This window comes from Salvelinus alpinus, chromosome 8, assembly GCF_045679555.1.
Source record: "Salvelinus alpinus chromosome 8, SLU_Salpinus.1, whole genome shotgun sequence".
NCBI classification, from domain to species: domain Eukaryota; kingdom Metazoa; phylum Chordata; class Actinopteri; order Salmoniformes; family Salmonidae; genus Salvelinus; species Salvelinus alpinus.
The window spans coordinates 42,207,399-42,219,517 of record NC_092093.1 but is presented as its reverse complement, the minus strand read 5'-3'; the positions used below and the strand labels follow the sequence as shown (position 1 = coordinate 42,219,517).

Here is a 12,119-nt window from a genome sequence, read left to right as displayed (position 1 = left end):
ATATTCAGGCAAACGGCAAAAGAAGCACAATTATAATTGATAAAAAAATAAACAAAAAAGATCTCAGAATACAACTGGTTTGATGCAGATTGTAAAATTATAAGGAAAAAACTTAGAACACTATCCAACCAAAAGCACAGAGACCCAAATAATGGTGAATTACGCCTTCATTACTGTGAGACTTTAAAACTCTATAAACGTACACTCAGAACCAAAAAAGCACAGTACAACAGCAAGCAGCTGACACTAATTGAGGAGTCCATAAACACAAACAACTTCTGGCAAAATTGGAAAAAACAAAAAAAATCTAAACAAGAGGAATTAGCGATACAAAATGGTGACATATGGACAACCCATTTTAAAACACTCTACAACACCGTTCAAATAGACACAAATGCAGAACAACGCCAAATTCATGAGAAGTTGAATGGATTAGAAAACGCTATAAAGGACAACCAAAATCCATTGGACTCCCCAATTACTGACCAGTAGCTCTATTAGAAACTTCAGGCTCTCAAATTTAAAAAAGCATGCGGACCTGATGGCATCCTAAATGAGATGCTCAAACTCACTAGTGCAACATTTCAATTGGCTATATTAAAACTGTTTATTTGATCCTGAGTGTAGGTTATTTCCCTGACATCTGGAATCATGGACTCATAATCCCAATCTTTAAGAACGGAGACAAATTTGACCCTAACAATTACAGAGGCATTTGTGTGAACAGTAACCTGGGGAAGGTTTTCTGTAGTATTATCAATGTAAGAGTTCTAAACTTCCTTAACAAGCACAATGTCTTGAGTAAAAGCCAAATTGGATTTATACCAAAACATCGTACAACTGATCATATTTACACCCTACACACCCTGATAGATAAACTTGTCCAACAAAATAATACCAAAATATACGCTTGCTTTATCGACTTCCAAAAAGCATTTGATTCTATTTGGCATACAGGACTGTTCTACAAAGTTATTGAAAGTGGTGTAGGGGGTAAAACATTTGACATAATTAAATCAATGTATACTGGCAATACGTGCAGCATTAAAATTGGTAAGAAAATAACATAATTTTTTAACCAGGGGCGGGGCCTTCGCCAGGGTTGCAATCTGAGCCCTGCACTCTTCAATATTTACATTAACGAATTGGCCACTATTCTAGAAAAATCCTCAGCCCCTGGTGTTAGTCTCCACAATTCAGAAGTTAAATGCCTACTCTTCGCAGATGACCTATGCCTTGCCATTGAGAAGGGTAGCCACAGGAAAACCTGGCTCCCTGTAGAGGAAAGGCTGTGCAACCACTGCACAACAGCAGAACCTGAGACGGAGCTGCATTTCCTGACAAAATGTCAAAAATATAAAACAATTAGAGAGGTCATTTCCCAAAATTTGAAACCCTTATTCAAGGTTTCAAAGACCTCTCTGATGAGGATAGGCTACCCGTCCTGTTGGGGGAGGACGCAGAGAGCTGTGGGTTGGCAGCGCACCACATTGCTGCATGCCATAAGCTAAGGGACAGTGTCTGACAGACCAATCAACCTGCACATGTCCTCTACTGTATGCTTATTGTTATATGTATGGTTATTTTGACCCTTGGTTATTGTTGTCCCGTTGACATTTTTGATTCTCATTTTTTAAATTTATATTGTAAATATCCAAAATAAGCTTTGGCAATATGTACATTGTTACGTCATGCCAATAAAGCGAATTAATTGAATTGAATTGAGAGAGAGAGAGAGAGCGAGAGGATTGAATGTGTGTGTGTGTCACATAATGTGTGTAAGAGAGATAGCATAATTCATCTTCCCTTTTTTCTACCATAGTCTGATCCTGTCTGTTTATTTAAAAAAGGATGTCCGGAACACTAATCAAAACAAACAAACAAACAAACAAACAAACAAACAAACAAACAAACAAACAAACAAACAAACAAACAAACAAACACACACACACACACACACACACACACACACACACACACACACACACACACACACACACACACACACACACACACACACACACACACACACACACACACACACACACACACACACACACACACACACACACACACACACACACACACACACACACACACACACACACACACACACACACACACACACACACACACACACACACACACACACACACACACGGACCAATCTAGACACGTATCTTTGACACTGTAGAAGCCACACCACTAGTTGAACTGCTCCGTCGTCTGGTCTAAGTGTCTGAACTGAAACGGCTGGTGGCACGCTCGTGGTACGTGACCGTAAAAGTGTGCATGGGAGCTTGAGTGGTTGAGTGCTCAAGCTGTGGTCAGGGTGATGGCGGGCCCACGCTGAGGCAGAGTATTCTCAAAATAAACACATTCAAATTACAGGAGAAGTTCCGCGAGTGGTAAACACTAACCAAGCACAGAGCATCAAGCCACGTTTAATTACGTTTTATACAAGCGCATCGTGTAAATGTATCAAGATAGAAGTACATCATTGCAAAAGTGCCTCTTCAATGTCTGCAGTGATGACAGAGAGAGAGAGAGAGAGAGAGACAGAGAGAGACAGAGAAAGACAGCCAATCATCCATCCGTCCATCCAGCCATCTATCCAGATCAATCCATTCAGACAGACAGTATCAGGCCACCACCTCCCATGCCCGCTCTGTGGAAATAGAATATGAAGCCAGACAGACAGATATATCCATCCATCCAGACAGACAGACAGTATCAGGCCACCACATCCCATGCATGCTCTGTGGAAATAGAATATGAAGCCAGACAGACAGATAGATCCATCCATCCAGACAGACAGACAGTATCAGGCCACCACATCCCATGCCTGCTCTGTGGAAATAGAATATGAAGCCAGACAGACAGATATATCCATCCAGACAGACAGACAGACAGTATCAGGCCACCACATCCCATGCCCGCTCTGTGGAAATAGAATATGAAGCCAGACAGACAGATATATCCATCCAGACAGACAGACAGACAGACAGTATCAGGCCACCACATCCCATGCCCGCTCTGTGGAAATAGAATATGAAGCCAGACAGACAGATAGATCCATCCATCCATCCAGACAGACAGACAGTATCAGGCCACCACATCCCATGCCCGCTCTGTGGAAATAGAATATGAAGCCAGACAGACAGATAGATCCATCCATCCATCCAGACAGACAGACAGACAGACAGTATCAGGCCACCACATCCCATGCCCGCTCTGTGGAAATAGAATATGAAGCCAGACAGACAGATAGATCCATCCATCCATCCATCCAGACAGACAGACAGTATCAGGCCACCACATCCCATGCCCGCTCTGTGGGAAAATAATAAAAAGCCAGCCTGGTCCAATAATGGAGCCAGTGGAGCCTGCTCAATAGACCAGCACCTCATTAGTGACCACACTGACCCTCTATGGCCAAAGAGAGAGACCGCTCCCATGCCCTAACCTCCCTCTAGTCTATCCCTCTCTCTCTCCTCCCCCCTATCTGTTTTGTTCTCTATCGGTCTCTTTCATAATCCACAATCACATGCCAATCGTCATTCTCTCTCTTTCATTTACCCTCCCTCCCTCTCTCTCACTCATACCCAAACAACCTACGTCTGACCGGTCCTGCAAATAGGCACCGCCAACACATGCTATATGTAGTATTTTAGGATGGCAGCTGTCTCCCACAGTTGTTGGTAACTCTCGCTCATCTGTCCACACCATGTCTCGCCCCCTGGTTCGCTGTCGGAGTAATAATCCACTCACTCGCAGCCTGTAAATCTCCTACTGAACACTTGTCCCTTCATGTCCCGTAGGAGTGCTCCCAGAGATGTGTGCTCACGGATGATTTCACACCAGCATGGCTTCACCCCCAGTGAGGTCTCAGTGAGCCATACTGAGCTCTAAGTAAGCAATAACATGAGAGATTTGATTTTGAGCCCTCAGTGAGAAACAAAGCATTATTCGATACTGAAACTTCAGTAAGAAGTAACAAGTGAGACAATAATGAGCTTTACGTTGGCAATAACATCAGATATTTAACTGAGCTGTCAGTGAGCAATAACAAGCGTTATTTAAAAAAAAATATATAATTATAATTTATAAACATTTACAAATCCAATACCCCATATATTTTTTGACACATATCTATTTTTAATATACAGTATTTTCCTTCTTAATTACTTTCTCCATCATCCTTCCCCTAATTGGAGTAAACCAATGGACAACCACACTTCTACTAGGCTTCTACTTCCAGCTTATACATACTATATACATTTTACGGACAAAGTAGATTTTACATTGGTTAACTTGTTTTTGTTGTTGTTATTTTTGTTATTTTTAGTCCCACCCGTCAGTACCCCTCAACCCCTCCCATCTATCTCTGAACACCATCCAGTCCCACCCGTCAGTTCCCCTCAAATCTATCTCTGAACACCATCCAGTTTGGATTTCTATTAGCCATATGTTTTTCAACTGTGCTGTGATGTTTCACAAAAGTCCTGAACCTTTCCATTCTCATAGTATCTACAGATTGTAAATGAAAGATAAAATGTTTTGTTAAAGAGTATTATTATATTATTGATTGATTGACTATGACTTTTCAAATCACCCAGCAGTGCTATTTGCAGTTAGAAGTAACACGTGAGACAGTAGTGAGCTCTCAGTGAGCAATAACATATTTAACTGAGCTCTAAGTTAGCAATAACATTTAACTGAGCTTTAATTAAGTTAGCAATAACATATTTAACTGAGCTCTCAGTAGGCAATAACATATTTAACTGAGCTCTAAGTTAGCAATAACATTTAACTGAGCTCTCAGTAGGCAATAACATATTTAACTGAGCTCTAAGTTAGCAATAACATTTAACTGAGCTTTAAGTTAGCAATAACATATTTAACTGAGCTCTCAGTGAGCAAACAACAAGCGCTATTCGATACTGAGCCTTCAGTGACGAATAACAAGCATTATTGGATACTGAGCCTTCAGCGAGCACTAACAGGAGTTTCAAATGAACTCTCAATGAGCAATAACAATAACAACAGACTCATAACTGAACTCTCAGTGAGCAATAACATGAGAGATTCTTCAACAAGAAGTAACAGATGAGAGAATACGGAGTTCTCCTCTTGTGAGAGATTTGAGCTCTTACTGTACATGATTGACTATGTACACACTGCACTGTAGCCTATAACAAGTGTGCCATATTCAACAGAGAGAACGACTAAACTCAAACTGCATGGAAAACAGAATTTAGGGACATTCTTCAAACGAGGACAAAGTAACATGCTTCGCTATTCTAGGAACAGGGGGGAGACGAAAGAAAAAGTCGACAAACTAGAGAGAAGTGTAAACGAGGTGTAAATGTTGAAAGAGAAGAAACGGAATGACTTACACACACATGACTGAGTGGAAAATCTTCCGCGGCCCAGGTAGTAAGTTTCTCTCTGTGTCCGAGTGTGTGTGCCGTGAGTGTTCGCTCTTCCCCCTTCCCTCCCCGAGAGCTCGGCTAGGGTCTGCTAGAGGCACCGTAAAAACAAGCGCTCACGTGAACACTACTCCACGGAGGGTCCCACAAGAAAAGGAGTGTGCAGCCCAAAAAAGGAGAGATGGCGAGTGGAAAACTACTTTTTTATTGCCCCATTAAGAAGGTACAGTCCTTTGCAATGTGACTACTCCCCCCCCTTTAGACCAAAAAAAAACACACTTTGGACAGAGTTTCTTATTCATTCCTTCGGATCCGGAAAGAGAGCGAGGGAGAGAAAGAGAGAGCGACAGAGAGAGAGAGAGATAGAGAGAGAGAGAGAGTACACCACGGAAGGCTAGAGTAGGCGGAACTCTTCTTCTGCTGTGCTTTTACTTCTCTTTGAGCTCCTTCCTTCCTCCTCTCGTGGGTAGCAAAGGTTCAACGCCAGGCTTATGAGCATGAGAGAGAGAGAGAGAGAGAGAGAGAGAGAGAGAGAGAGAGAGAGAGAGAGAGAGAGAGAGAGAGAGAGAGAGAGAGAGAGAGAGAGAGAGAGAGAGAGAGAGAGAGAGAGAGAGAGAGAGAGAGAGAGAGAGAGAGAGAGAGAGAGAGAGAGAGAGAGAGGCATGTATGTGGTGTCCACCTACACACCACAGGAGGTTGGCGACCACCTTCATTGGGGAGGACGGACTCGTGGTAATGGCTGGAGCAGAATTAGTGAAATTTCATTTGCTCACTTCCAGCCATGTATATGAGCCGTCCTCCCCTCAGCAGCCCCCACTGCTACACACCACATCACTGTGAGAGCAGAAGAGAGGGGGGAGAGAGAGAGAGAGAGGGGGAGGGGAAAGTCAGCATGCAGAGACAGGAAATGACAAGAGAATTTCATTCAGCTGAAATTTGTGAATGTGGGAATGCTGGTCTGTCAGGGACTGTCTTGGGAATTCTCTGCCGGACTTCTGTCTGTCAATTCAATTCAATTGTTCAATTTAAGGGCTTTATTGGCATGGGAAACATATGTTAACATTGCCAAAGCAAGGGAAGTAGATAATAAACAATACAAATGAACAGTAAACATTGCACTCACAAAAGTTCCAAAAGAAAATACATTTCAAATGTCATAATATGTATATATACAGTGTTGTAATGATGTGCAAATTGTTAACGTACAAAAGGGAAAATAAATAAACATAAATATGGGTTGTATTTACAATGGTGTTTGTTCTTCACTTGTTGCCCTTTTCTTGTGGCAACAGGTCACAAATCTTGCTGCTGTGATGGCACGCTGTGGTATTTCACCCAATAGATATCATCTGCACATCTATCACTCCAGTATTAATGCTAAATTGTAATTATTTTCGCCTCTAGGGCCTATTTATTGCCCACCTCCCTACTCTTCTACATTCGCACACACTGTACATAGATGTTTCTATTTGTATTTTATTTTATGTTATTGACTGTACGTTTATTTATGTGTAACTCTGTGTTGTTGTTTTTGTCGCACTGCTTTGCTTTATTCTTGGCCAGGTCGCAGTTGTAAATGAGAACTTGTTCTCAACTGGCCTACCTGGTTAAATAAAGGTGAAATAAAAAATAAAAAAGATATGGGGAGTTTATCAAAATTGAGTTTGTTTTCAAATTATTTGTGGATCTGTGTAATCTGAGGGGAAATATGTGTCTCTAATATGGTCATACATTTGGCAGGAGGTTAGGAAGTGCATCTCAGTTTCCACCTCATTTTGTGGGCAGTGTGCACATAGCCTGTCTTCTCTTGAGAGCCAGGTCTGCCTACGGCGGCCTTTCTCAATAGCAAGGCTACGCTCACTGAGTCTGTACATAGTCAAAGCTTTCCTTAAGTTTGGGTCAGTCACAGTGGTCAGGTATTCTGCCACTGTGTACTCTCTGTTTAGGGCCAAATAGCATTCTAGTTTGCACAGTTTTTTTGTTAATTCTGTCCAATGTATCAATGTATCAATGTACCTTTTTGTTTTCTCATGATTTGGTTGGGTCTAATGGTGTTGCTGTCCTGGGGCTCTGTGGGGTCTGTTTGTGTTTGTGAACAGAGCCCCAGGACCAGCTTGCTTAGGGGACTCTTCCCCAGGTTCATCTCTCTGTCGTTGATGGCTTTGTTATGGAAGGTTTGGGAATCACTTCCCTTTAGATGGTTGTAGAATTTAACGTCTCTTTTCTGGATTTTGATAATTAGCGGGTATCGGCCTAATTCTGCTCTGCATGAATTATTTGGTGTTTTACATTTTACACAGACGATATTTTTGCAGAATTCTGCATGCAGTCTCAATTTGGTGTTTGTCCCATTTTGTGAATTCTTGGTTGGTGAGCGAACCCCAGACCTCACAACCATAAAGGGCAATGGGTTCTATAACTGATGCAAGTATATTTAGCCAGATCCTAATTGGTATGGCGAATTTGATGTTCCTTTTGATGGCATAGAAGGCCCTTCTTGCCTTGTCTCTCAGCTCGTTCACAGCTTTGTGGAAGTTACCTGTGGTCTAGTTTTTTTGTGTGCTCTAGGGCAGCGGTGTCTAGATGGAATTTGTATTTGTGGTCATGGCAACTGGACATTTTTTGGAACACCATTATTTTATGTAAAAGATCATCAAGGACAACAACCACCCGAGCCACTGCCTGTTCACCCCGCTACCATCCAGAAGGCGAGGTCAGTACAGGTGCATCAAAGCTGGGACCGAGTGACTGAAAAATAGCTTTTATCTCAAGGCCGTCGGACTGTTAAACACTAACACAGAGAGGCTGCTGCCTACATACAGACTTGAAATCATTTGCCACTCTAACAAACGGATCACTAGTCACTTTATTAATGCCACTTTAATAATGATGTTTACATATCTTGTATTACTCATCTCATATGTACAGTGGGGAGAACAAGTATTTGATACACTGCCGATTTTGCAGGTTTTCCTACTTACAAAGCATGTAGAGGTCTGTAATTTTTATCATAGGTACACTTCAACTGTGAGAGGCGGAATCTAAAACAAAAATCCAGAAAATCACATTGTATGATTTTTAAGTAATTAATTTGCATTTTATTGCATGACATAAGTATTTGATCACCTACCAACCAGTAAGAATTCCGGCTCTCACAGACCTGTTAGTTTTACTTTAAGAAGCCCTCCTGTTCTCCACTCATTACCTGTATTAACTGCACCTGTTTGAACTCGTTACCTGTATAAAAGACACCTGTCCACACACTCAATCAAACAGACTCCAACCTCTCCACAATGGCCAAGACCAGAAAGCTGTGTAAGGACATCAGGGATAAAATTGTAGACCTGCACAAGGCTGGGATGGGCTACAGGACAATAGGCAAGCAGCTTGGTGAGAAGGCAACAACTGTTGGCGCAATTATTAGAAAATGGAAGAAGTTCAAGATGACGGTCAATCACCCTCGGTCTGGGGCTCCATGCAAGATCTCACCTCGTGGGGCATCAATGATCATGAGGAAGGTGAGGGATCAGCCCAGAACTACACGGCAGGACCTGGTCAATGACCTGAAGAGAGCTGGGACCACAGTCTCAAAGAAAACCATTAGTAACACATTACGCCGTCATGGATTAAAATACTGCAGCGCACGCAAGGTCCCCCTGCTCAAGCCAGCGCATGTCCAGGCCCGTCTGAAGTTTGCCAATGACCATCTGGATGATCCAGAGGAGGAATGGGTGAAGGTCATGTGGTCTGATGAGACAAAAATAGAGCTTTTTGGTCTAAACTCCACTCGCCGTGTTTGGAGGAAGAAGAAGCATGAGTACAGCCCCAAGAACACCATCCCAATCGTGAAGCATGGAGGTGGAAACATCATTCTTTGGGGATGCTTTTCTGCAAAGGGGACAGGACGACTGCACCGTATTGAGGGGAGGATGGATGGGGCCATGTATCGCGAGATCTTGGCCAACAACCTCCTTCCCTCAGTAAGAGCATTGAAGATGGGTCGTGGCTGGGTCTTCCAGCATGACAACGACCCGCAACACACAGCCAGGGCAACTAAGGAGTGGCTCCGTAAGAAGCATCTCAAGGTCCCGGAGTGGCCTAGCCAGTCTCCAGACCTGAACCCAATAGAAAATCTTTGGAGGGAGCTGAAAGTCCGTATTGCCCAGCGACAGCCCCGAAACCTGAAGGATCTGGAGAAGGTCTGTATGGAGGAGTGGGCCAAAATCCCTGCTGCAGTGTGTGCAAACCTGGTCAAGAACTACAGGAAACGTATGATCTCTGTAATTGCAAACAAAGGTTTCTGTACTAAATATTAAGTTCTGCTTTTCTGATGTATCAAATACTTATGTCATGCAATAAAATGCTAATTAATTACTTAAAAATCATACAATGTGATTTTCTGGATTTTTGTTTTAGATTCCGTCTCTCACAGTTGAAGTGTACCTATGATAAAAATGACAGACCTCTACATGCTTTGTAAGTAGGAAAACCTGCAAAATCGGCAGTGTATCAAATACTTGTTCTCCCCACTGTATATGCTGCATTCAGCTCGGTCATTGTTCATCCATATATTTATATGTACATGTTCTTATTCCATCCCTTTACTTAGATTTGTGTGTATAAGGTAGTTGTTGTGGAATTGTTAGATTACTTGTTGATATTGCTCCACTGTCGGGAACTAGAAGCACAAGCATTTCGCTACACTCACATTAACATCTGCTAACCATGTGTATGTGACCAATAACTTTTGATTTGATTAGATTTTTGTCTTACTGAGATTTACTGTCAGGGACCAGGTCTGACAGAATCTGTGCAGAAGATCTGGGTGCCCCCTTGCTTGGGGACAGAAGCACCAGATCATCAGCAAACAGTAGACATTTGACTTTCAGATTCTAGTAGGGTGAGGCCGGGTGCTGCAGACTGTTCTAGTGCCCTCACCAATTCGTTGATATACTGTATATGTTGAAGAGGGTGGGGCTTAAGCTGCATCACTGTCTCCCCCCACGGCCCCGTGGAAAGAAATGTGTGTGTTTTTTGCCAATTTTAACCGCAGACTTGTTTGTGTACATGGATTTTATAATGTCGTATGTTTTTCCCCCAACACCACTTTCCATCAATTTGTATAGCAGACCCTCATGCCAAATTGAGTTAAAAAAAAATTGGAAATCAACAAAGCATGAGAAGACTTTGCCTTTGTTTTTTTTGTTTTTTTGTCAATTATGGTGTGCAGGGTGAATACATGGTCTGTCGTATGATAATTTGGTCAAAAGCAAATTTGACATTTGCTCAGTACATCGTTTTCACAGAGGAAATGTATGAGTCTGCTGTTAATGAAAATGCAGAGGATTTTCCTAAGGTTAATGCTGACGCATATCCCACGGTAGTTATTGGGGTCAAATTTGTCTCCACTTTTGTGGATTGGGGTGATCAGTCCTTGGTTCCAAATATTGGGGAAGATGCCAGAGCTAAGGAGGATGTTAAAGAGTTTAAGAATAGCCAATTTGAATTTGTGGTCTGTATATTTTCTAATTTCATTGCGGATACCATCAACACCACAGGCCTTTCTGGGTTGGATGGTTTGTTTTTAATGTAATTGGAGAATCCAGTGGGATCTGGTAGTATTTAATAGTTGACTATAAGATTTGTATTTGATCATGTATATGTTTTTGCTGTTTGTTCTTTGTTATAGGGACAAAAAGATTGGAGAAGTGGTTTACCCATACATCTCCATTTTGGATAGACAACTCCTCGTGTTGCTGTTTGTTTAGTGTTATTTTTGTTAGAGTCTACGAATTCTTCAATTACATTGAGCTGATTTCTGACGTGCTGTTCCTTCTTTTTCCATAGTGTATTTCTGTATTGTTTGTGATTCACCTTAGTGAAGGCTTAGGCTCAGGTTTTCTGGGTCTCTATGTTTTTGGTTGGATAGGTTTCAATTTCTCTCTTAGGTTTTTGAATTCTTCATCGAACCATTTTTCATTGTTGTTAATTTTCTTTTGTTCTCTGTTTGAAATTTTTAGATTTGATAGGGAAGCTGAGAGGGAAAATATTTAGGTTTTCTACTGCCACGTGTAACCCTTCACTATTACAATGAAACGTTTTGTCCAGGAAGTTGTGTAAAAGGGATTGAATTTCTTGTTGCCTAATTGTTTTTTTGGTAGTTTTCCACACTACTTTCCTTCCATCTATACTATTTCTTAATATGATTCAGTTCCTTTGGCGTTGATGCTTCATGATTGAGAATTGCTCTGTTCAAGTAGACTGTGATTATGCTGATAGGGGTGTCAGTAGGCTGACTGTGAACGTTCTGAGAGACTCTGGGTTGAGTTCAGTGATAAATTAGTCTACAGTACACTGCCAAGAGATGAGCTATAGGTTTCCCTACCGTAGGAGTCCCCTTGAAGCCTACCGTTGACTATGTACATACTCAGCGTGCGACAGAGCTGCAGGAGTTGTGACTCGATTTTGCTGGTTATGTTGTCATAGTTGTGTATAGGGGGGCATACGTGGGAGGGAATGCTGTCACCTCCAGGTAGGTGTTTGTCCCCCTGTGTGCTGAGGGTGTCAGGTACTTGTTCAGCTCTGAGATATAGGTCGCAGCGGACTAGTCCATGTCCCTGGGCCTGGAAATGATTGATTTCCCCCTCCAGGATGGAGAAGCTGTCTTCATTAAAGTATGGAGATTCT

At 42.1% G+C, this 12,119-nt stretch overlaps 1 protein-coding gene across 3 annotated transcripts in view; it reads right to left on the bottom strand.

Moving 5' to 3' along the window:
• The window catches only part of LOC139583173 (protein eva-1 homolog A-like), a 168,791-nt gene that overhangs the window by 69,148 nt on the left and 87,524 nt on the right, over positions 1–12,119 (bottom strand). For 2 of the 3 annotated variants that reach the window (XM_071413983.1, XM_071413982.1), the window contains exon 1: positions 5,400–5,882. The exons of the other annotated variant lie outside the window; for it this stretch is intronic. The gene's annotated coding sequence lies outside the window, so the exon portion shown is untranslated. Of the gene's footprint in view, positions 1–5,399; positions 5,883–12,119 lie in introns of those variants that run through there. 3 annotated transcript variants of the gene reach the window in all.